At 40.3% G+C, this 27209-nt stretch overlaps 1 protein-coding gene and 1 long non-coding RNA gene across 6 annotated transcripts in view; one reads left to right on the forward strand and one right to left on the reverse strand.

Moving 5' to 3' along the window:
- The window catches only part of PTPRN2 (protein tyrosine phosphatase receptor type N2), a 645529-nt gene that overhangs the window by 110411 nt on the left and 507909 nt on the right, over nucleotides 1-27209 (reverse strand). The gene's annotated exons all lie outside the window — the stretch shown is intronic.
- Nucleotides 2947-26898, forward strand: LOC308189505. 2 transcript variants are annotated; one of them, XR_013946400.1, is made up of 4 exons: nucleotides 2947-8382; nucleotides 10578-10668; nucleotides 11383-11461; nucleotides 14862-26898. It is a non-coding gene; the product is annotated as an uncharacterized lncRNA (long non-coding RNA). The 2 variants fall into 2 exon arrangements; XR_013946401.1 differs by lacking the exon at nucleotides 14862-26898 and adding an exon at nucleotides 13585-14855.

Below are 27209 nucleotides of genomic sequence, written 5' to 3' on the forward strand. Positions count from 1 at the left end.
TTTAAGGCTTTTACTCAGGAGGGTGAAATCGGACGGGAAGGTACTTTTTGCGTCTTCCAGGGGTCGGGAAGATTAGACAAATTGACCAACACAAAAGGCAGATGGGTTTCTGGGAACTGCAGCTTATTCAAATCACTGAGAAAGGTCACTGCAAGAGCCACAGATCTATTCATCTGTAGGGGTACAATGATCTTTCCGCAACCTTCAACACCACAAAGCACTCTGGAGCATCTCTATACCTTTTAGTAGGATTAATACCACGAACAATGACTGAATACAATCAAGAATTCAGTGAGTTCAAAGATCCATTGCTCAATGGTAGATATTTTCCCTCTGGCTTCCTAAAGGCAAACAGAAGTGAAGTTTCTGGTTAGAGTTACAAGAAACGATAGTCATTGTCCTGAATCCCACTACAAGGTGATGCTGAAATGCCAAAATATCCGAGAGCCCCAAAGAAGTTTGTGGCGTGGAAGGCATACGGTTGCGAAAGAGGAAAATTAGAGAGCTTCAAGACTTTCCTGAGGATCGAGTCGGGATTTAGGCAAAGCACCGCACGAGAGCCTACGGCATCACTGAGGAACTGGGAATAACGCACGGCTCGGGGAACCGGACGGCCGCATCCATGCCCGCGGAGGAGGTAGGTGAGACGGAGATGCCGGAGCATGGCCCGTCCTGCCCGAAGCCGCTCAGCGCCTCTGGGGTGGCAGCAAGAAGAGAAGACACCACGGTGGAGAAACTTCCATTCCCAGCCCTAGGGGCTCAGCAGCGGTTACGGGAAAGCAAAGGATGGGGAGCACCGGGAAGCAGATTTCCTCCTTGGCCCCGAGTAAAGCATAAATAGAGGGACAGAGCAGGTCCAAGCCACAAAGCGTCAGAGCCCGAGCGCCAAGAGGACGGCCAGCGAGAGCTGAGCGTAACCGAGCGTCTTCAGCAAGAGCAACCTAAGCCGCTGTGCCAGCGCTGACCTCATGCTGATGCTGAAGGCACATCCAGAATTTCGGGATTAGATAAAGCGCCCTCAAAGCCCAGTGCCAGCGGGCGAGCCGGCCCTCGGAACCACGGCGGGAGAGCGAGAGGCCCCCCCGCGGCCGCCCCGTCTCACCAGGACCGGGCTGGGGCTCCGGAGGCGGCCTCCGCGTCAACCCCCCCGGGCCTAGGGAACATCTAGGGGGGAAGGCAGCGTCCCAGCCCCGCCGGGTTCCCCCCCGCCCGCCCCGGGCACCGCTCGGCCGGGGGCGTCCGGGGCTTTGGGGTCCGGGAGGAGGCTACGGGGGGGTCCAGGAGGAGGCTGCGGGGGGGGGGGGGGGGCGGGCGCTGAGCGGGCTCTGCACCGCGGGCCCCCGACCCGATGCGACCCGACCCGACGGGGCGGACGGCCGTTCCCCTTGCGCCCCCCCCATCCTTCCCCCTCCTCCACGTCCCCACCCGCTCCCAAACCTCTCTCCCCCTCACCGCTCCCCCTCTCCGGGCTCACCCCTCCGCCCCCCCCCCCCCTCCCCCCAGCACCACATTTACCTTGCTGCCATGGCGCTGCGACCCACGGCTCCTCCCTCGGAGGGCTCGGCGCACCTCAGCGGGCTCCAGCAATCCTCCACCGGTGCCAAAAGTTCCCCCTTTCCCCCCCCACCCCCCTTTCCCCGTTCCCCTCCTCGGCGGAGACAAAGGCGGCGGCAGGCACAGGCGCTCCCCGGGCGGTGGCGGGGGCCGGCCGGGGGGAACCGGTGGTCCCGGGCGGCCCCGGGGGGCGCGGGCGGAGGATGCCGGCGCGCCCCGGCTCTGCCCTCCTTATATCGGGCGGCTCGCAGCCCCTGCCGGCTGCCGCACATGGCCCATCCACCGGTTGCTATAGCGATGCCTCCCCTCCACATGTTGCTGGCAGCAATTGGCTAAGGAGGTCTGGGCTGTTCAGAAAGCCTTCGCCGGAGTGAGGCGATGAATGGACACGGGCTGTGTCACTCATTTGGGAAAGCTGGTTGGGGTTTCTGTTGTGGATGCGGGATTTTTTTTTTTTTTTTCCCCTACGTGTTGCCCCCCCCCTCCCATCTTTTTTTTTTTTTTTTTTGGGTGTCACTCTTGCAAGATGGAAGCGGGGCTAGAACAATGACGGAGGAGCCAATAAATAAATAAATAAATAAATAAATAAATAAATAAATAAAATCGAAGAATCAAAGCAGGACAGCAAGGAAAACCCAAAGATCATTTGCATGACAATACAGCAAAAAAAAAAAAAATCTCGCAACGTTTCTTCCTGCAAAGACCTTCCTCCATTAAAAAAAAATAATAAATAAAATAATTAAAAAAATCACAGTAGCGAGCAAAGGAGGTGCAAACTTTTCCCCCCTCCCGCCCTGGTTCCCCAAAGAGCCCGCAGAAGGAGCGGGGAGAAATCGCGGCAGGGACCGGCCGAGCGGGGCCGCGCTGTGCCCGGCGCTGCACACGCGGGGCCGCGCTCACGGCGCTTTCCGCGCAGGTGCCAGGGCAGCACCACCCCCAGAAGGAAACCGACCCCCCCACACACACACTCCGGTCCTTCCCGTCCCCCCCAGGTTGTAGCACGACGCCTCCAGACACGCTGCGGGGGCGCCCCCGAAGCATCCCCGGCTGCGGGAGCGGGACGAGGGAGAAGGAGTTGGGGGCTGCTGGGTGCAGGGGACAAGTCCTTGGGAGGGTCCCTCCCCGTCCCGTGAACCCCCTCCTGCTTCCCTCTCCCCATTGTTTCCCCTTGCCACGACAGCTGGAGGTGGCAGGCAGGGCACAGCCGGCCCTCCGCTGTCCGCGGGTGGGGGTTCCCCTTCCCCTTCCCCTTCCCCTTCCCCTTCCCCTTCCCCTTCCCCTTCCCCTTCCCCTTCCCCTTCCCCTTCCCCTTCCCCTTCCCCTTCCCCTTCCCTTTTTGCCCCCAAACACCCGGATCGGGGGGCAGCAGCCCCTGCACTCTTCACCCAGGCAAAACCATCCTGAGCTGAGAGAGCCCCAAATCACTGATGGATTTGGGGGGGGAGCTGCCACCCCCCGCCCCGAGGTCCCCACTTCCCATCGGGGCATGGCCAGGAGGGCTTTGTGCCTTCTCAGCGGCCTTTTTGCAGCTTCCCCAGTGACACTGCAGCAGCCCTGTGCGTAGCTTTTCTCCCTTTTCCATTTTTTTCCCCTTCCCACCAGTGATCCTCCCCCCAGCGCCCCTGTGAGGGCAAGGGGCCTGTCCTGAAAGCCACGGTGAGGCAGCCCCAAAGCATCCCCCCTGCCCCGGAGTGACACTTAAATCTACAGGGCAGCACGGAAAATGGCATCACCATCGGCTTTATGGGGTTGTTCTACCACACTCCAAGAGTGTAGAGTTGTCGTGCCATAGGCTCACCCCTGAGAACCGCGCTCGGACCCTTCCCGTTTCAGATTTAGGCTGATTCTGTTCACATCAGCAAAACACGAGTTTTGACAACAGGGTTTGGGGGAGAACAGGTACTCCTGGCATTCCTACCCAGCTTCTGCTCACAAAAATCCTTCAGCCTTCCCTCAGATTAACGCAAACTTGGCTTCTCCAAACATTTAATCACCTCCATTTTCAGTGCACGGTACCAACTTATTACTTTGTCAGTCTGTCAGCCTGATAGCACTCCTCTTCTTCCAACATCATCCTGCCCCGGGAAGAGATGCAGCATACATAATTTGCTTACTAACCTGTATTACTTAAGTTGAAAGACAAATGAACCTGCCAAGACATTTCATTAAAAGGACACGTGTGTTTGCATATTGATCCTTTTAATGAACTGTCTAAAACTGATAAATACTTCCATTAGCTTTGTAGTTTTTATTTCTTATTTACAAATATTGCAATTATCATTTCCTGGGCAAATATTGCATCTTCCCAGAACTGTCTGGGGACAAACTGCTTGCACAGGAAATAGACTGGCCAAAAGACTCAAGAGACAGCAAAATACTACTTAAAATGCACTATTTTTTTTTTCAAGCAGTGAAATTTTGAGGATTTTCAAATGAAATTTAAAATACTTTTCATTTTCATGTACTTTTCATTACTGTCATCACTTGCTAAATACAACATTTGAAAGGATGGCAAATATATTTGAGAGTTAAATCACAGGGAAGAAATTATTTTAACAGATTAGTTAATGTGCTATTCATTCACTAGGATGTGTTGCCAGTTAGAAATAATTTTGAATATTTTACTAATTTAAAACTTCTAAAATGTTTTTAAAGTCCTCATAGAATTGCTACTCACAGCCCTCATTTGTGAATCATCTTACTGGTACTTGATAACTCATTTTCCATTGAATAACATACATTTAGGCAATCTAAGTACATCTTTTCATATGATTTAATGCATTTGTAAATGGGAAAACAAAAACCTTGATATCATCACTGTTTCAGTAAAAAATTTCTAGAAATTTTCATGCCTTTTTTTTTTTTTTTCCCCTTTGGAAAATACTTGAAATCAAAACTAAAAACGACGTTGAGACACTTTGTCTGTTTTCAGCACATCTAAATTACTGGTATTTTGAAGATTCACAGCAATATTCATCCAAAATAAAGAGCTGCATTTGAACTACGCCTAAACTCATTTTTTTTCTAGCTCTTACTATTTGAATGGGAATGATTTGGCAACATAATTCCACTTCGAACAGAACAAACCCCTTGTCTGAGAACCAGCAATGTCTGTTTGGACTTCCTAAAAATCTGTCCTTCATAATTGGATACTAAAAACCACCCTGACCTTTTTGCCTTGATTTCTCACTAATTTCTCTCAGAAATCTGCCTGCAATTCTTTATTTTCAGTTATTTCTTTCTGCAAATGCATACACAATGTACAGCATGAAACAGATTTTCACTTGTAAAGGATGTATGATAAAGCTAAAATGCTATTTAATCAGATTTGTTTTGTTATTTTCTTGTTGAAAATTTTTATCTAACATCCCTTGCAGCCTTGCTATTTAAATACAAATCCAAGAATGTTGCAGAGGATTTTCCACAGGTTTTTCTGTCCATGAGGATCTTCAAATCGAAGTTGAATTTCCTTCACTGTTATGAAGAAAAATATTTTCCAAATATTCACTTCCTCTATACCACTTTTAAATTACCTTAACTTTGGGAACACATGTATTAAGGAAGAGAGAGAGCTCCTGTGCCAAGGAAACACCACACCTTTCTTATAAACAAAACCACAGTCTAGGACCACAATTTGAAAATGAACTTAGTAGTATTCTAACCTCTAAACTTCACTGAGTTTTCTGTCTTATCTTCTCATGCTCATCTGTGAAGATCAACACCAGACACTTTCTACTTCCAAGCAAATTCTAGAGCTCTTAGCTTTATTAAGAAAATGATTTCATTCTGGCTAAGATTTGAATCTAATTAATGTCTTGCATTTTTAAAATGATCAACTAAATTTAAGCTGCATACTATTCTTCAGAGACAGCTTAAAATATTAATTACATAAAGAGTGCATTTTCCATTTATTTTAATTACATTAATACAGTTTCAATAAATAAAATAGTTCTATGCTTCATCAAATCAAACAAACTTGAATGTAAATTTTTCTATTGATCATTTCTCTATTTACACTGGCCCTTTTGACTTTTATTTTTAAACAGAAAAGAGATGCAGAAATGTTTTGGGGTTTCTGTTAGTGAAATGAGGTCCAACTTTCTAAGAAGGTCAGCTGAGACCTTTAGCTGGTTTATACAACCCTATAAAAGTGTCACTCTAATAAGGTATTGCTTGTAGAGATAATCAGTGATTAAAAAAAACGGATTCCTTTATATACATTTTTAAACAGACTAAGATTCTCTTTTATTACACTTTTCCAAGTTAAGAAAAAAATAGATCCTTGTGATCCATTTGTCTGCTACAGATAGTGATCCACAGACAAAACATCATAAAGCAAGTAGATGAACTGAATTTTGAATTTTAAATTAAATTAAAGTTGGCATGTTTTAGATTTGCAGGTGAACCTCTTTCTCAAGATAAACCACAGGACAAGATGGAGGCGGTCTTGTTAGTAGCTACATCAAAAAAAGAAGTGTCATTCTACATAATTCAGTAATAATTCTATCCTTCAAATATTTGAACAGCAGCAGCAGCTGAAGGAAAACTAAATATTGGAGAAAAAGTTTCAAAATACCTGGGGAGTTGCAGCAGGTGTTTTGAAACATGTCCTTTATCTATTTCAGAACAGTCTGTGTCCCTTTGTAATTCAGGGCCCAATCCTGCCAAACCTAGTCTGAGAGCTTCTTTGTAAAGCAACAGTACTAATCAGAATAGCAACTGGAACATAATAGTAAATGTTTTTTGGGTCAGGCTTTGTGTAAATCGATATTTCACCAAAATGCTTGCAATACTGAAACCCTAATTGCATTACGATTAGGTTTATATTCAGAGAATATAAAAATATTAATTGAAGTTTTAACATGAGAGATTAAATACTGTCATTATGAAAGCCTGATTAAGAAGCTTCTATAAAATTGCCAACTCAAAACCTGTTTAATGGTAAAACATTACGAGAAATGCATGATTTTATACAGGGATCTTGTTGTAACTAAACGTGGCAGTCATTGAAATGCTGAACTTTACTCATCAACACTGTACATGCCAAGAATTTAGAGAACTGTGAGGTATCAGTTTTTTCTGCTGTAACATAAGCAGATTAGTTTTGTTAAAGTGCTATTTTAATATTGTAGTCAAAAGGATATTTATTTTCTCTTTCCTGAGATGAAAACAAACTAGCACCTTTTACATGAGAAAAAGTATTTTCAGAATAGTAGCCAGTGCTGCAAATCCATATGAGAGCTGAAATCAAGACGTGTTTTTTTCTGCCTTTGACACAAATATTGCTCTATCTTATCTTCTAATACTGATGGCCTCAGGACAAACACAGATTATGTTAGAAAATTGTTCTTCATTATATTGATCGAAAATCACCTCCAACCTGCCTGAATCTGATGTTAGAACATTTTTATTAGTTTTAAATTGTTTGCATTATAAATTTAAAATAATTAAATGCTTTTATAAATAGTTTAAAGTTCTTAAGCAGATGTTTTTCGAAGTTTTTATGTGTTTAATATACTCCCACTGAGTTTCTTTTTGCACTGACCTTCCCTTTCTGCATGCAGAAAAAGACCATACTTGTAGAAAACACAGCAATGCCTTTCATGACAATGCATTCAGACAGCATTTTAATTGGTATATGAAGTTGTTTTAATGATTGTCAGATTTAATGAGCATTGTTAGACCAACTCTACTTTATGCACCAGTAGGTACTCCACTGAATTTAAGATTTTTGCTTGGTGTTACCATTGTTTTAGGGTCCTTTAACAGGGTCTTTCTGTCATACTGGTCCTGGGCTTTAACTGGTAATTTGACAAATGTGCCAGAGACCCAGTAAAATCCTTCATATACTTGCACTACTTCTAATGAAGTCATCATGTCGTTCCCCACCCCACACCCCCCGGCTCCATAATTTGGAAGCCAGCTTATTTCCAACTTTTTTTTTTTTTTTCCTTTTTTTTTCTTTCTTTTCTCCTCCTGCTGAAGCAAATGACAAAATGCCCCTTGATTTCAATTGGTGTACTGGCCCTTGGGCAGTACAGCAAGCAGGCACATGCTCTGTGCCATTTTTCATATAAGTAGGCTCCTGAAAGTACAAAAACTTACCAAAAAGAGAAAGATCCTGACACATGTAGGAAGGGAGACAGGCTGGATAACTTTCAGAAAGGCCCTTTTCTTCTCTGAGTCACACAAGCATTGAGGAGCTTTGAAACATTTTCACCCTTTCTGGCTATAGGAATGGAAAAATGACTACATCGGTTTATGCAACTACAAACTATAAACCTAGATAAATAATCACGTGTGGCAGCACGCTAAAATAAATACATCGCACAGTCACTTAAAAAATATGTGCTTTAAATATATGCCTTCAGATTACATATGGAGTCATGAAGATGGTTAAAAAAGTACTTATCCTATGTTTTGCGTTTTGCATTTTGCATGTAATGAGGCATACACATACACATTTATTAGATTTTTTTCTATTATTTTCAAAACAAAGTTCTATAGCTTTAAAATCCTACTTAAACCAGTAAGACTTTAGAGTCACTGCTTTACTGATTCAGGCGTGTCAATGTAAACTAAATGCATCTGTGCTCCCCAGGCTTTCACCTACACTCAGTCACTTGGTGTTTGAAGTGATTAGCACTGAAGGCTTCTTGTATTAAATGGAAGAAGGGCAACAGTGCTGATTTACCAGGAGCTTTTACCCTTAAACAGTGGTTTTAGAAGAGGCACTGAGAGCTACGTCCACATGCCTGTCACTGGATTCCCATAACTTCATCAGGAGTTTCCAAAGGGCAAAGAACACAAGGATCATGCCAGAGCTTGGTAAGACATGCGCTGACAAGCCTCTCATGCAAAGCTAATTACAGAGGGAAAGTCAGAGCTTCTGAAAAGATCTTCTGTTTATCACTTTCCTGCACAATACCTGCCCTAATAGATAAGGCATATACAATAATAATTGAAGAAATTAAAGGCTGAGCACAAACTTTGTTTTTAAACTTAATATTTGAAATAGAATCAGCTGTAGGTCTCCTATTTACTACTATAAGGTTGTATGACAGGAATATAAGAAATTTTCTCATTTACGGTCTTGCTGTAGGCTTATAGCTGGGTGGTTGATGAAACTCCAGCTGACTTCACTGGGAACGACATGCACTGGGTGATGGATTTCTCAGGCTTTTGAAAGAAAAGATCATCTTTCCCTAGTCCTCCTTTTAGTTACCCATTCTATATGTGATAACTTTGTTCAAAAAGCTTTCTAACAGATCTCAAAGATTCCTCTTAAATCAATATAAAATTCTAAATTTTCAGTGATACTAATGTTACAACGCTTTCAAATGCAGAGCTCAGGAAAATGTAGGGGTTCTTGCATGATCTCAAACTACATACAGAATTTAGTTTCCACAATGAATTACGTATTCTCCAACATAGCTGCTCCTAAGCTTTATGTATTACATTTCTGTGAGAATTCAAAGGAATTAATGAAAGAGTACGTATGGAAAACCTTCCTCTGGATGTCCTTCCGGTCTCCTTGATCCACTTCTCTGTGCTCCTGTGGAGATCTCAGGGTGGACTTTAAGCACACCCTGGAAAGAGCTGCAGGTTTGGTGCCTGGATCAAACATTCTGTGAATGAAAACGTAAGTCTCCACCAAGCACCACAGACCCTAGAAACACGGGCCACAACTGAAGCTTAGACCTTCTCATGTTACTTAGCACTGCTTATGGGACAAAAGCACATTAGGGCTTGACTTCACGGTAGAAAGGAAATTGAATCTTAAAGTGTTCCATGGCTTAAAATGTAAATTTACTGAAAGTTTTTAATATTATAACCACATGGTTAATAGAAACATTCTGCAGTTCGGCTCTTTGAGCAAATGGAGAAGATGCTGTAGAGAAAAGGACAGGCAAAGGCATTCTTTAGGGTCTTAATTTTCCTAAGTCATTCTCTTTAATTTACTATGTTTAATAATGTTCCTTTAGCTAAGTTAAGTCATGAGAATGATTAACCTGTCTTTTATTTCACTAAGCCAAATATTTGACCCTGCATTGCTGGGGACTACTTGTATGCCCATGTCCTTGTATATCCATGCCTGCTAACCATGTTCCCCATTGTCTGCCTGTGCCTTTCACCATGTTTTCTTGCTTTCCAACACCCAAGTCAAGTCCAAGAACCACAGAAAGCCCTTTAGACCCGTAGTTAAGGGCTTAAGTGAGGAGCAGCCAGTCCCTTGGCATCCTGGTGGTCCAAAGGGGCTCATAACAAATAAAATTTCTTCTCATTTACATTATGTATAGTAATTACTCTACTGTTGATCGCAATTAAAAATCAAATGAAACAAACATCGTCTTTTTAGAAAAGTTACCATAGAAACAATACCAGAGAATTCCCTTTAAAAATGTCAAGATTTCCCTCACATTTAAATATGAACTCTCAGGCATTACTCATGCACCATTAAAAACTGCAACATATCCAGTGAGTCATTAGTTTAAAAATATATACATAAATACACACTCTTTTATAGATGGAGACATTTTTGTCTCAGTAAATATGTATTACATGACCCAACTTTTGATTTTATCTTGTTCCATTTTGCATCCCTAGAGAAAACTTGAACACTGTCATCCCTCATTCAGACACCTGATTGAGGAAGGAGAGGACAAAAATCAAGAATGACAAAATGCACAGAATATGAGAAACACCAGCAAAAGCTAGTCAGAGAGAAAGAATAATTTCGAATAGATATGTACACAGAAGTCAACAAGATGAACAGAAAGAAAAATGTCTGAAACGAGACAGTGCAGACAATCTCCACAAACAGAGAGAATTTCAATGTGGTGTCTCAAAAGAAATTTTTAAATTGAAAAATTTCCTAATTTAAGCTAATCGTGGCCATGATACTCATTTTCTGTCCTATAGCAGATAATTTCAATTTCTTTGTGCCAATCTGTAGTATAACATTAATCTTACATATTTTCTACTCCATCCTTCGATTGTGGGATCACTATAAACTCTCACAGATTTTGATGAAGTAGAAGAAGGTCCATCTACATAAGACACTGATCATATGGAAGTGGAAGAAAATGTGCCAAAGTGTAAGGTGCTCCACAGGTAATAATAATGCAAATGTAAAGAAAATTCAGAATTGGTCACAAAGAAAGCTGATAAATATTTTATTCATAAACTCTTGCATATTTAGAGAAGATAATAATATAAGGCATTGTATCTTTCCTTTGCATTACTGGCTCTGCTGTAGATAAATAGCATGGCTGAATGGAACCAGATTAATGATAATAAAGATGGTTTTCTCATTTTCTTTGTAGTAGAGCCAACCTGAAAATGAGAAAAAACAACAAAATTGAACTAATTTTTGTTCTGCAGGCTCTTATAGAAATGTTTTATTTCTTTCATTTTCTTAATGCAAGAATTCTTCAGAAGTTTGCTTCTGAATTTTTAGTAGTAGTAGTCTTCCCATTCCTTCTTTGTCCTATTCCTTCCCCCCCCCCTTTTTTTTTTCCTGTTTCCCCCACTTTCCCTCCTATTTATTGTTTGCTCAGAGAGAGAAGTAAACTCTGAAGGCCAGGCACTTTAAAAAATGGCAAGCAAAATTATTTGTTTTTCTTCCAATAATCCAGTCCAAATAGCTATTTGAATTTTCAAAGGTACTTTAACCTTTTCCCACATTAAAGAGAAATCTGAAATGAAGTATTTTATTACAATTTAAGCTAATTTTTAAGTTACATAATCATCATACTATTATAGTTACAATATACCTTTTGTTCTTTGCTCTCAGAATTGTCTTTTTTGTTCCCACCTCAACTGTAGGACATGGACAAAGAAGAATAAACCCAAGGAATGAATCTGACATTGAGTGCAGATAAGGAGAGGTGTGGTATCAGGAAAGGTATATGTAAGGCTGAAGATACCAACAGAAAAAAACATGTTTTGGAAGTGGCAACACATTTTAAATTAAGTTTTAGATTTTGATTATATATTTCTTTGATTATATATTCTGCCAATCAGAAAGATAAGCATTTGTAGCGTTCTTCCTCCTCAAACCAGGAAGGGCCATGCACAGTACAGCTGTAGCTGAGTGATCTTTGATATTGATCTAATTTTTACCATTTCTAAAAGGAAAGACCACATTTGGGCAATATTTAGGTATCATTTTTTCACTAGCACTTCACATCACTGCTGTCATGAAGAGCTGCATTCCCACATTTAGCCCAGATTGTGCCTCAGCCGCACAGATCCAAGGCTTTGCTCCATAGGCGTCTCGCAAGAGGCAGAAGGGTACAGCTCCCAGCGAGGAAAGGTTGAGATATGATACACAGGCATATCTTGGCAAGTTTTCAGTTGGAAGCCAATTTTAAATCTTTAGTAATTATGTTTATATTCAGTGCTATACAAGAAGTTTCACATAGAAATAGATTACTTTGCTTTAAAACACAGGTGTTCAACTTTGTCTGGATCAGCAAAATACAGTTACTGGTTCAGGGACTCAATGCCATAAAATCACGTGGTCCTTGTGAGAGCCAGATCTTGAATTTCGATATCAAAGTTAGGTGATTAACGTGTTGAAATCACCCTGACAGAGAGCTCCCTGCTGACCACATATGGGAGCACGGACTATTTTTAGGTGAAGTGTGAGACCTGCTAAAGGGAGGTGCTGGTTTCTTCAGCAGACCTCCTCACCTTGTTTCTTCAGCAGGAGGTATTAACTTCTCTTTGTCTGGGAGAGTTTCTCCATGTTCACCTCTTTATTCATCTGCCTTTATACAGGAGAAAAAATGCAAATAGGGACCAACACAAAGGCCTGAGGTTCAGCCCCGAAACCCTGAGTTTTCCTGTAGCTTTGCCATGAGTAACACAGCTTGACAAAATTCTCTGTGCCACTTCTCTGGTCTTCTCTCCAAAACACAAGTTGCTGGAGCTGCGACAGTTTACACTAGGGAAGATCTGTCCTCATCTATTTTTATTCACATGGATGAATCACACTTCCATACACCACAGATAGAAATAAAGCAGTAGTCCACCTCAAAGCTTTAAACTGCTTAGAGCTTAATTAAGAGTATGATAGAATAAATATGAAATTTAAGATGCAGTCAATGGGTAAATTACTGTAGACACAAGCTCATGTGACTGCTGTATACCTCAATTTGTTAGTTTCATGCAGAACAAATTTCCCACTCATTTCCCCCCCTAGACATAACATAGAGTAGCGTAATAACTATGATTAACATTATATGAAAATTAAACAATTTTGAAATTGCAGGGTTTGGAAACATGACTATCATATGTATGACAAAGAAAAATGATATCTTTCTACATCAGTTTCTCTTGTGCTTGGATGAGGGCTGGATCTTGGCCCACTCGAATCGCTTTGTGATACTCTGCATTTCTAAAGCAACTGCAGGGCTGGCTTAGGCAGGTCCCTGAGCACCCTCCTGAATGAAAGAGGCAGAAGAGTGGCTGTGTATCGATTCCTTCCAGCCACTACAGAAAGGGCACTCCTTCAGGGTAGGAATACAGCATGGGTGCATTAAGACACGTTAAAAACATCATGCTTCTTTTTTTTTTAGAGAGCCCCCTTTCACTTGTAATTAGGGTGATGCTGGGTGACTGGTCCCTTGAAAGGGGAAGTGTCTCAGAAAGATGACCAAACTCTCCTTCTGTCTGATCCGTGTGGGATGATAAATCCAGCATGCTCTTCACAAGCTCGAGCATTCATGCACATGGAAATAAGAGACAAAGGAAGGCCCCAAATTACTTCTCATCCTTGCCATTGGATTTGGCACTTTTTTCAATGAGACTCCTAGCTGAAATGGAACTCTTTTACAGGAAAGTTCCCCTGTGCAGTAGGTTGCCTGCAATAAATGCATGGTGGGGCTAAAATACAGCAGATTATCCAGGTGCCTTGATAGCACTTTCATTCCTTCAGCTGATGAAGCAATACAGGGGATAAGCTTAGGAACAAGCTATACCTTATCTCCCAATATCTGACCAACTTTGGATTTCTCTCTGCAGTGCCTATTCTATCTCACCATTTATACCATCTATGAAACAATCTCTCCATGCCACTTTGGATAATAAAAGGTGATTCATCTTCCCGAAGGCTAATGATCAGGAAAGAAAGCAAAACAAAACAAAAAGAACAAAAAACAAACCAAACGAAAACAACAACAAAACCTTCAAGATTGTTATTTGCTTCCTTTCTGTGGGGTTCCCACCAAGTTCTAACTTTTGCTCCCTGTTGCTAAAAAACAAAAACAAAAAAAACAGAAACAAACAAACAAACAAAAAACAACAGAAGGAGAAGACCAAGGATCTAAAATTAAGAAGGTTCTGTTGCTTTACATCCCATTACAATACTGCATGAAGAGATCCTAAAGTTTGGCTTTAGTCCTGGCTGTGTAAGCCTTGTTGCTGACATGTGGTAAGGGGGATAAGAGACATTCTTAAGAGTGCAAGTACTAACAAAATATGTTTTTGATTGCAATTTCGTTAACACATTAACATGTTTAACAAAATAGATGTTAAACAAAATAAACTCTACATTTGGCCAGAAAGCTGGACCTCATTGTTATCAAGAGCTAGAGAACAACCATGCCATAAATTGCTTTCCAGTCACTGGGAAAGGAAATAAATTCAAGTCCTTTTTACAGGAGAAGAAATCAGGCAACTGTACTATTTCACAGTTACAGTGTATGGTTTAGGGCTACAATTACAGATCATCATTTTCAAGGGTGAGCTACCTGAATGGAGAAAACAGGCTGAGTGACCATGTTCCTCAGCTGCACACTGAGGAATCGTGCCTGGACTGACAGCATTGACACAGCAGCTGCCGTTGCTCCCCTGCATCAGCAGGTCACTGCTAGCTGCAGGTGTTTAGAGAAATGCAGTGTCTGCTCTCTGGTGTGCTCAGAGCTGGGCACTTGTTCCTTTCCCCTTTCCCTTGCAGCGTTTGGCTGAGGGAAGGCTTCTTATATATTTGAGCCATGCCTTTTTTGCAGAAGAGAGAGAATACTGCTGGAAGTAGATGTGATGGTACTTGGAGGGAGGAGGGTCACAGCTTCCAGGAACTCACACACCTGAGATAAACGTGGCACTGAACATGGGAGACAGCAGGTCAGAAGGCAGGTCCACAGCTCAGGGCCTGCTTCTTCTCCCCAGCACACACGGCACTTGGAGCAGAGAAGCAAAGGATCACCTCCACACCATCCCTCACGCCTCTAAAAGAAACTCTCGGCCCATGCTCAGATCTAGAATTGATTTTATTTTATTTTATTTTTTGTGGCCCTCAGTACATCGACAAGCTCTGACACACAGAAGTGGCCGTGCCTGGGCACCAGAGACCTTCACCACCTCGTCTCAGGAACATCGCATGGCCATCATGGGGAAAGTAGGCCAGCCAGGTTTACTCACAGAGAGATCTGGTGTGGATGATACAAACCAGCATGGACATTGCAGCTAGCTGAATTATAAAAGTTCATACTCTCTTACAAACGCACAGATTCAGAGCGTGTGCCTTGTGTATAATGACAGGCAATAACTGGAGTAAAGTGAAGTGGGGGCAGCTGGACTGCCACTTTGGATGTTGGCACTTCTCACTTCAGGCTCCTAAATCCTGTAGTGAATTTAGCCACAATTTCAGGGACGCTAGCTGCTGGCATTACATATTTTCCCTTAGAGTGTCAGCTCTCAAGCGTCTAAGAGCAGGGAGAACGTATTCATCATCTACAGAACTGCTGGATTATTTATCATTGAGGCAAATCAAGCACTCTTACTGATACATTAATTTAAAATATTAATATGAATCTATTTGTCAGCAAAACTCTAAATGGTAATAAAGTATGTGTGGTGCAGCAGTTTTTACTTACAGGAACACCAAAGCATACTTTAACATCTCTTTTTTTGGAATTCAGCTATAAACTCCGTGACTAAGATGTGCTTTGACTCTAACACCTTTCCAGTGGCTTGCTGCTTTTCTTTATTAAAAAGGATCCCAGTAGAGTACTTTTTCTTGCTACAGATCACTTTTTGCCCCTTCTAGTAGAAAACGTGTTCTCACACTAATTTCTATGTACCAGCTTATTATTATTATTTTTGCAATGATCATATCTGAACAACTTGTCCTGGCAGAATGATTTATGCATCTCATTTCAATAAGAATAGGACTCAATTTGATTTTAAAGGAAAGGCAGGATTTATTATTATTATTATTTTTTTAAACAACTGAAGTAAAAGAGGATTAAAATAAGAGATGAAAACATTTTATTTATTTCCTTACATTTGCCTAATAAGATTGTCAGCACAACAACAACAAATTGGAGGCCTGGAGGATTTTTTTTAACACAGTTGGTATTGTAGGCTTTTAATGGTAGGTAGGCTAGAATGGCTAGGGCAGATTTGGGCAGATGGGAGGGGTACTGCAGATATTATGAGCTGATGGGGCCACTTGGAGGAGAAATTAAGATGCTTGTCTGGGGAGAGGTGAAGATACCTTTATGGAGAGCCCTGTTCAACCTCTCTTGGCCTGCGCAGTCAAGAAAAATCAGCATCAACATAAAACCACCTCACAAGGTGGAACAATAAATCCTCAGTGGGGATTGGTATTAGTGCACCTACTCCAAGTGAGGGGCAGAACTGAAAACTTCCATAACAGCAAATTCCTAATGTTACTTGCAGGGCTTATCAGCTTGCTCTGAATCCTCCAAAGTGCCCATCCCCAAATTAAACAATGCATTTTTGGAAATAATAATCTCCTTTTCAAACTAAAGTAATTCGGGGGGCAGATATTACGGTGATCTCCATCTTCAGACTGATGCCAGATCTCATCAGGGCAGCATACAAAGACCTCCAGAGCTAACAATGACAGGAAAGTATTTTGTTCTACAGATTTCCATACTTTTCTGGAACCTGGGACGGTGAAGTTGTAAGTGGTCATAGAGTTTCTAGTTTGATTCCCATGTCTGTCCATGACACATGGTATAACCTTTTGCAAGTCATTACATTTCTCAGCTCCTGAGTTTTCTTATTTGTAAAATGGACACACAAGAACTTCTGTCCCTCACAAGGCTGTTGTAGAGTTCAATTCATTAAAATTTATAAGATACATTCAAGTTTTTTGCCAAAAGTTGCTGTGTAAATTGCAAAGCCTCACCATCAAATCTTGAAACATCTGTTTCCCTACACAGCAGAATATAAACTAGAAGAAAAAAAATGTGCGCACAGGTTTTCTTGTACTACTACAACCATCTTCTATCTGTTTCTCTGTTGCCCAAGCTGAAAAGTTATAGGTATTCACAAGTGGCACATTCTTCTTGAACAAGATGTGACTCTCCTTTAGAACCACCAAAAGAGACCTGCCTCTAGATTGTGTGGATTTCTAGCAAACAAGAATCATGAACTCAATGTCTATTGGGTCAGATCTCTGAGCTTGCTGCAAAACTTTGACACAATACCGCTAACAAGAAATTGAGTATAAGACTGGGCACTGAAAAAAATACAATTAAACAAGATGTCCAAGTATTTTTATCCTGGCTTAAAAAATAAGCAAGATGGACACCTTGCAGTTAATTTAAATATCACAGCTGATAGACAGATGTTCAGACAGATTCCTGTAACAAGTGCCATAAAGCAGGAATAAACAAAGGTGGCTTTGTGAGAAATGCCAAGAACAGAATGACAAGGGACAAAGAGGAATCCTTTTATTATTTTATTTTATTTTATTTACTTTTACTTTTATTTTATTTTATTTTATTTTTTATTTTAAAAAGTATAACTGAACTTCAGAACGATTCAAAGTTCACTCATATCATTATAGTGCCAACACTGCAATTTCATGATCTTGTTGGTATCTTATAATATGCTGTGGATACGAGAAGTCAGACAACCTATCTCACCTCCACCCATAAAATATAAGATACAACATATCCTCAAGTTAATGAGGTGTTTGCTAAATGATAGATGGTTTCATTCAACAACAACAAGAACAACCTGTTGTTTTAATGTAGTCTTGCAGTAAAAGAGGAAAAAATAAAGAGATAGGAAATAATAAAGAGATATGGCAAAACCTAAATATACGAATATCTGGATAAAGAATTTGTTAATGCGGGCTGGCCGGAGGAATGGACTGCTTGCTGTACCTAGGAAAGCCTGGTATGTAACAAGATTCTCACATTCTAGTAATATGAAAAAATAACAACAATCAACCAACCAACCAACCATGCACCCCAAAACAGAGGAAATGCTGCATACAATCAGTAGCAAATTTATTTTGAGGCCAGAACTCCCAGGCTCTATTGCTAGCTCTTGACATCTCCTGGGCATGCAATTTAACCTCCCTATGAAAGATTTTTCATAAACACCGGAGGGATTCAGAAACATGTCTCATTAATTTTCAATAGATTTGTGCAACTCCACCCTTTGGGTCCTTCAAAAATCTCCCATCCTGTGTTTTATAGTTGACTCCCCTGTTAAGTAAGACTAATAATTACAACCGATCAACCTGTTTAAGTAGTACAGTTATAATATCACTATTATCTTCATAGATTATATTCAGCACTGAAATAAATGCATCATATTAAATAATGCACAAGTTTAACATCTGTTCTGGTTAGTAAATAATTCACAAGTCAATAATTAATTTTCTAGCTGTTCATTTATAATTCATAAATATTTGCCAAATATTCACAATCTGAAAATTTTTATCTGAACTATTATACGAACCGTTTCTTTTAATTATTACATATTCACTATTTGTGTCATTTAGTTTGTCATCTAATTAACATGGCATTATTTCCTTTATCCTGAATCAATGAATGAAATTTTTTGAACGTTAGAAAAAAAAAGTCACTGTCAACAGCAAACCATGAATATTCACTTTGTGACTTTTTGGCGCCCACAAAAACTCACAGTGCTCTGCAGATTCACTAGTATTTTCACAAACAACATGATTTGTGGAGTCAGTGCACATGCACTGGTACAATTTGACTTCACCCACCAACTTGCCTACCTCTCAGTTTTTCCATTATCCAGTTTATTTTTCCATTATCTTCAGTTTACTTCCAGTGCTTTCCCTACTTCTGTTAATTAATACCTGCATGATGATTTGGGATTTGATGATAAAAAAGTTTATTTATTTATTTATTTATTTTATTTAAACAATACCATCATTTACAGAAAAAATATACCTTTATCATATTCATTCCATCATTCCCTAAGACCTTAAATGCCAATCATAAACCTGCCACATTAGGAAATGCAATAAAGCCATCTTTGACACATCAGGTGTTGGCTGTCTTCACACACACAAAAGACCCCCAAAATCAATAACTGCTTTTTGTTCTGTAAAACATGCATTGCTAAACACTGCAGATATCATTGCCATCAGTGTGCATTCATAATGGAGCTTAGCAGCAAAAGACCTTAAAGATTCAGATTATACAACCTGAGGCACCTTCCTTGGCCAGTTAAACTGGGTAATTAGTTTCTGTAGGCTATGGGGGCCACAGAAAGAAGCAAGTCTGCTCTACAAGGCAGTTCTGGCTGTGGGATGAAACATTTTGTAGAGGCACACCTCATTCTTCCTCCAGTGACTTCAGAGGGACAGAGCAGCTATGCTTCGTCACGGGGAAACTGAGCCCTTAACTGCCACTGGACATGTTCTTGTTCTTTCAAAACTAGGACAGATAAATATTCACTTGCTACTTTTCCCCTTAAAAGGGATCACTGCATTCACCAAGTGTTCCCAAAATACTTCTGATATAGTCTAGAATCAAAAAGAATAATTTTAGTCTGATTCTCTAGAGGACTCAAAATATGAAAGTAGATTACATCTGGATTGAAATATTTGTTCAGAACAACATTATGTATGCAGACAGATCCAAGCTCCTGCTTGTGCAGATGCATGGGTAAGGGTACAGGAGTTAAAAATGGCACTGGAGGACAGGCTCAGGGCATAGCCTTCTGTCTGCAGCACTGATGGCTGTACTTCATTCACTAATTAGACCTCGTTCACATTAATCATGCACGCAGTCCTACTCAATGCAGTGGGACTACTGCTGGGGACAAAAATAAAATGCAAGTTTAAGTGCTGCAGGTGGTTAGATCCTTGATAACTAGAGCCAGAACCTTTCATACAGAAACTCAAGTGGGGAGAGGCTCTTTCCTACCCAGTATTTCCATACCTATTACTTCACCAGAACCATTAGGATTGTTATACAGTGAATATCCCTGAAACAGTAAAGTATCATTATAATGGATTTTTTTTTGTTAAGAGTTCATAGCATCCATAAGCCTATTCACACACCAATGTGCAGCCATAAAGCTTTGAAGAGTGGGGTTTAGAGAGTGGAAAAGTAGCACAAAGGTAATTCAATAAGATGTTGGTCTCACAAACAGTATCAAAAGACTAACTTTTACATAGAACGTGACATTTACTTTTAAAGCTAAGAAGATTTTTCTTGCGCATATTACTTTCATTAGGAAGCTACACTTGTTATGGATTTTCTTCCACTCAGGCACAGATGAATGAGACAAAAAGCAAGATATTTAAAACATTAGTATAATGGCCTGACACACTGTAAATAAAGCTTTGTCGATTATCCATTTGCTTTAAATGTCTCTTTTGTTAAAACACCATATTTAGGTCATCTCTGCAGTTTAATCCAAAATAGCTGTAACAGGTACTAGCCCTTGAATATAAGCATCACCTACAGATGTAGAAAGCAGATGGCAGGTGTGTTCATTGTACTCTGCTGTGAGGGTCTTTGCACCTTTTGAAAGGGATTTGGTGCAACCTAGGGTAGGGCCTTCATTGTTATTAATGACAGAATAAATTAAATTGGCTTTGGAACAACCTAAATACTAAGAGCAATCCCACTATTAAAGCTGCCAAAGGCGCTACTGCCAGTTACCTTACAGTGGTCTAGGCATTTGTATGCCTGTTTACCAATGGACACATACAGGTTTGATTCTCTTGGTCTGAGAAGAGAATAAAAGAAGTAAAGAAGAAGAAGAAAAGCTCTACAGTGGTTGCCTACAGCTCTGGTGGCATGTGTCCCCTTGAAGATCAGAGATCTAAGTTCTGCGTAACTTATTCTCTAGTCATTTAGAGTATACATATGGTTTTCAAAGATTTCTTTTTATCTGCTGCCTGTCTCTAGAGGTCTCAAAGAACCATAAGCTGTCAGGTTATCAGAGAAGAGAACCACTCTTTTCATAACCATGTAAAGGGCTGCTATTGGGTCTGGTCTAATCCTAGCGGTGCTGGGAAGGGGGATGATGAAATCTACTGGAATCTGCAAACCAGCAATCCCTCTGCCTGTTTGGTAGGTCCCTGCTCTCACAAATACTTAAAATGAAATGGACATTCATAGGCAGAAGGTCTCCATGCTTCACTGAAGAGAGCATCCTAACTATGATGATGTCTTTCTAGCCCAACAAATATTTAATTATTCCATGTACAATGCAACTTGAATAGGACAGCTTCAAAGAATAGGTCTGAGAATGCTCTGGTAAGTTAAAACATCTCCAGGAGATAGGGCATGTCAGTATAATTCTCAAAGCATGAAAATTGAGAATGAGTGGAAACTGGTGACCTACAGGACAGAAGATAAAGCATTGGCTGTTGACTCCAACTGCTGCTGTTATCTTTTTCCTTGAAAATAGTCTGACGGGTAAAAATCTACTAGTAGAAGAAAGTTCAGGTTTTTAATTCCCATCCAGATTTCCTGATTTTCTCTGTTTCCTGAGAGATATGTGGCTTAATCCTTTTTTGCCCCCCTTAAGCAGCTCCCTGATCAGCAAGCCAAATTTATGGAGGGTCTGTTGTACAGTAAGCCCTCTTACTCACTGAATGGGTAACCTGGACTCTGAATTCTTCTGAGGCATTGGACACTAAGAAGCGCAGGTGCTAAAACTGTCAGAATGGGAGGCTTATGCCCTTCTGTGGGATTAGCTTTAACTGACTTCCCTGAGTCAGAGCAACACTTTGAATCAACCTTGTGAGTACCGTGCTACTGCCATAAGCAAAGGACTATTATCCCTTGTCCTTTAGAAGCTTCCTACCAACACATTCAGGCTTGTTAAATAAACTAGTTGGCATAATCATGAGATTTTTAACCACTAAATAGAGAAAGTTATTTTCAAAGAGTGCTTGTGTATCACATCCCCATTATTGTAACCACACTGATGAGGTAAGGCTAAAACAGGATACACCTAATTAAATCCACATTGCATATAAAGGAGTAATCTAAGTCACAATTGGTAACCTACTCCAAGGACCAAAGTATGATAACTTCACACTTGAAAAGAATTGATAAATTCTGAAAGTGTGCAAAAGTTGATAAAGATGCCTATTTCAGGTGAAAGCAAGATAGAACAGATCTAGACAGGCTTATGTCAGGAGGAGCAAAGGAATTCACTAGAGTTTGACCAACATCTTCCTCTAATTTCAGAAATAACATATGATTACAAATGAGAGCAAGCCAACATCTCATCACCTGATGTACCTTTCTCTCAGAAGTTACATCAGCATGTAGATTCCCAAAGTACCGATTCACAAAGATGCAGCAAACCTTTTGTCCAAGCCTTTTTAAGTATCAAGAAACATTTTATACAACATGCTATTGGAAATGATTTCACACACAACATCAAGTTCACCCTAAGCATATTTGGTGGCATGAGTTCCTAACACATTGTAAGGCTAGAGAAGTATAAGGAAAAGGAAGCTTAGTAAGTCCTTTGCTGCAAAGGGACTAGCATTTTCTTTTTCTGAAGCTATGACATTTTGCCTTTGGATGATTTTCTTGGCAAATACTATAGATGAGTGTCAGACGGGGAGGAGAAAAAGAGCAACTGTACAATACTTTCTATTATATGCATCACATGGTATCTTCTGGTTCAGTAGACATAAACAGCTTTAAAGTTCAAGGCTAATTCAAAGTGGATTTTGGAAACACAGTCTTAAAACACTTGCACCAAACTAAGGGATTACACTCTTATCTTATCCTTAGAAAAGCTTTTGAAAAAAATATGTTAGCTCAGATTTTAAATTGGGTCTTCAAAACCCTCTTGTCTGTAGCTGTGTCATCTGCTTGGTTGCCTATTGTCAAAAGGTAAAATGTCTTATAGAGAGAAGGATTTGCATAAATTGCTATCACCTGCTGGACATCCCAGGTTAATGAAAGTGGGGGAAAAAAATAAGTGCACAAAGCCTTTGAGCCTCATCTTTCTTGACTGTTTCTGAACCAACACAGATGAGCAAAATCTTACTGTGGTTATCTTCCTAACTTGCAGATCATTTACAACCTGGTCCTACTTTTTGCTCCTTGCTACCACTGAAATCTTTATCTCCACCTGCTGAAATCAGTCATCAGAAGACAGAGGAACCTTTTCATAATACAGATGCTTTTAGATTTATCCTACCCTAGTGGACTTGAAAAGATGTAGTACAGGATACTGTGGGAACAAGATGTATTAAAAGAAAATTCACCCTTAGTGTTTTGGGTAAAGCATACACAGCAACAGGACAGGCTAGAAATAACACACAAACAGAAAGCACATTAGGCAAACGCACATATTCTAAGTTAGTTGTGCAGGGGGAGAAGGGGAGTTGAAAGGGTTAGTTACAAAGATGGACGAGCCAAACTCTTTGTGGCAGTGCTAGACCACATACTGAGGACAATGAACAGCAGCTGAGGTGATGAAGGTGGTGACTAGATGAAGACAGAAGCCCACAGAGGCTGTGGAATCTCCACTCTTTGTGGTTTTGAAGACTCAGGAGGACCATACCATGACTGACTTGAAAGCATGCTGGCGATATCTGCAGTTTGAGCTGGAAGTTGGCCTAGACCTGCTCATGTCCTTTCCAATCACCATTTCTGTGATTTTATATAATGCTAAGTAGAAAAGTTAACTTGGGAAATATAGCTATTTACACAAAAGATAATAAAAAGAATAGCAATTGTGAAGGCATTAACTTAGTTCAGAGGTATAAAGAATAGTGCTGACAATTTACTATGGTATAAGGCTTTTTAACCAGTCATGTCAAATGAATTGGTTTTAATACTGTCTGTTCTTTCCTGTTTAGACAATTCACAGGAATCTACTATTAATATTCCTAAGGATTTTCTATTTACATCAGAAGAACAGATCACAAAATAGTAGACAACACTCACCTACAGATGAGTGTCATTTCAAAAGCAGTCTCCACACTGCACTCTACTGTCTAACAAAGTTTCCCAAGTATTTTGACTTTCCAAAGTTTACTGTCTTTTGTGCAGAAGAAAGGGTAATTTGTCTTATTGTTGACAACTTTTAAACAGCTGTGATATTGACCAAAGCTTTGCCTGGAAATCTTACAGAAAACGTCACTGAATGTGTGGCAGTCTATTCTGTTTTATATACTGTATTAGATAGTATTATCACGTACATTAAAACACATCGAGCTACAAATTATTATAATAGTGAAACCCTGGATTATGCACTGTAGAGTTGATCTATCCACAAGAAAGGTGTTTGAGGCCCATTTGCATTATTGCACATGGACAGATCAATAATACAGTGCTGATACTGCTGTTTGGTGTATTCCAAATGCACCCAGCTCACAGCACATGCAATGCAACACATATTTCTTTCAGGGAACTCTGATAGATCTGTATGACACATACCTGACTATTTGAATGAGCATAAGAAGCAGCCTCGTTGTACATGCAGTGCAAGGGATGCGCACAGAAGGTTAATCCATTCTCAAAATTTGCTAAGAAACAGCACCCTGAGCTCAGGATCACTAATCGCTGGACAACTCATCTCCAAATGGCTTGTGTTTTATTGGCTGAACATCACTATTTCCTCATAGTCTGTTTGGGCAGTAGGGGTTGAGGGAGAGGGAGAAAGCACCAGCTTAATTTACATCAGCAGAGAATACGACTTTCTCTCACAATTTTGAAGTTTGAATTAACATCTCAGTAAAAACTCCCTAGTTATAAGAAAACTCATTGACTTATAGACTGGTATATACTAGTATGCCAAACATTATTCACTCCAGCTACAATAGCACTATCTCTTTAGAATGTTCAAAATTCATTAGAAGGCAGCTGAAGTAAATCTGATTTTGTCAAGCTATCATGTGAGTGCAGTATTACACAGAGAATGAAGTGCACTTATGTTTTGCATATCCTAGGTACATCATTTCTGTTTGCTGGAGGCTATTTTCTAGCTGCCAGGGATTTTTTTTCCCCTTTTTTAAGACAGAATCAATCAAGTTCCCTCTTCTCCCAGCACACAGGTAAATACCTTTGTACCAGCAATAGGATTAAGGTCAAAAACATAACCAACATTCTCCTGTAAATACACAAGATTAAAATAAACGTATTTCTATTAATGCTGTTTGAAATCTCTTCAACATTTGAATGCTGTGACATTTGAACAATAATAATCTTTCTACCTCTCAGTGAGACGTGCATTTTTGTCAGCAAATACTGTAATATATGGCTTTACTATTCAAAAGAAAAAACAAAACAAAACAAAACAAAAAACACCTTAAAACCAAACCTAAATAAAAAAACCTTGTAGCATACCTTTACATAAATTAAGGACAAGACCAAAGCCAAGGGACCTACATTTGGTTCACAGATGACATTCTAATATTAGGGAGTTAAGATATACAAAAAAAAGAATATTAACCAAAGTTTATTTGGTGTAAACATAATGTCTATTTCAAAAATATTTAAAAAAATATAAAAGATACCGGTTCATATAAAACATAATGAACATGCCATTCCTTGTGGTGAAAGCCATATTTTACTGGAGTTTAGCAGCGAGTGTTTCTGTAACCAAAATAAAAATCAATATAATTTGTTGCATAACTTAGACATTGCTTTATCTTCTGCTATTGAAATTAATATATAGGTTAGCAATTTATATGCCAAGTCTCAGCTCTCAGGGATTAGAAACAGCTGAGATATACTACAGCATTGAGGTTTATGATGTGAAAACGCTGACAAAATCAAATAAAATGGCACTGCTGCTACATCAGGTGGGTAACTTGATCCATGAACTGTTATTGGTTGGGTGTAAATGTCTAAATAACTATCCATAGTTTCAATCCAAAGGGTTCAGGTTTGCACAGGGGGCATTAATTTTCAAATACTCTTCAAAGTAATATTGTACCTTAGGTGAGCTTCAAATCAGCTACTTCTAGAAAAAGTATGCTGTAGTGGATCATCAGCACAAGGCTTGCATGACAGCTGAGCCTGCTTAACACCTTAAAGAAGGGATTAACAGATGTATTTTCTCAAGTACTGTGTGTGAGCCTGCTCCTTCCTTCTTTCTCCTCCACCTCTGTCTCAGGACTGACAGCAATGTGCCCTCTGCCCTGCTCTGACACTCCACATGCCTGCTTACAGCAATGAGGTCTCCAGTTCAAAGGCATCCCGATGGAAAAGGACATCCTTCCTAAATGCAGTTTTTGCTCTGTGGCCTTTCCCCAAAGCTGGAATGCCAGGATTACGCGGAAGCTCACGGCTAGACTTCAGGCTAATCCCTCTGGATGAGGGTGTTGTGGCTCTCACTCACTAAAGCTCATTGTCAACGTCATTTTGCAGTGCAGCATGTTCGTTTTATCTAGGAGCTCTTCTCAGTGCATCCTGGCCATCCTGGGCAGTTGCAAAAAAAATAAAAAATAAAAAAAAAAATCAACCACAGCCACTGTATTTGATCCCCACATTGATCATTAGATTTTACTGTTTCCTCAGGCCACAGTTAAATATGGCTTGTGGTGCCTTGGGACTATAAAGATACTTTTTTATTTCACAGTGCATCTATGCTTCCTACAATACTTCCCCCGAAGTAAAAAAAAAAAGTAGCAAAATAAAAACAAAATGTAAGGAAGGAGACTTCGAATGCTGCACTAAGCATAAAATTCCCCAAGGTGTGAGGTAATTGCAGCACCTAGCTGTCATGGTAACAGGCGCTACAGCAATTAATAAAATTTAAAGTGTGCTATCTTTGGAGATGTGGAAGAGGTTCAGAAGAAATCTCCATCAGCCTGTTTGTTTAAAGCCACTCCCACCTTTCCCTATGTGAAAACTCGCCTGATGCATCTCAGCTGGGCATCAGATTTTCTCAGGACATTTCAAACCTTTGTGCAAACCCAATGCCAGATTGCATAAACAGAATAATGTTAAATTTCTTAGCCCTAAGGAATAATACCAACACTTATAATTTGGAGAACGGAGCCTTCTGTTTTCTGTAACGTGTGCTCCTGAATACCAGGAACTAATTTAACATCATGCAAACCTCCTTTCTCTGCTCAGCTTTACAGGTATCATCACATCAGCATGGTTTTCTAGCCAATGTCATGCTGCCCTGAAACGGAGAAAATCAATGAAGGTTAAAATCACACACGTGAAGGCGTTTTGTTGATCTGCACTGCCATTAATTTAAACCATTTGGGGAGACTAAAAAGCAACCCAATTGTTTTCTATTTGCAATGCTAGTGTAGGGCTAATACACAGAGCAATACCTACTATACAAGGAAATGTAAATCTGTCAGTTTATTGCTAAGTGACCCAGCTTATACAGATGTAATTAGAAAGTTATTAAACCTGAGTCCCTTTAGCCTTGGCTTCAACTGAACAGCTCTG

The sequence above is a fragment of the Anser brachyrhynchus genome (assembly GCF_964034855.1).
Source record: "Anser brachyrhynchus genome assembly, chromosome: 2".
Classification (NCBI taxonomy): Eukaryota; Metazoa; Chordata; class Aves; order Anseriformes; family Anatidae; genus Anser; species Anser brachyrhynchus.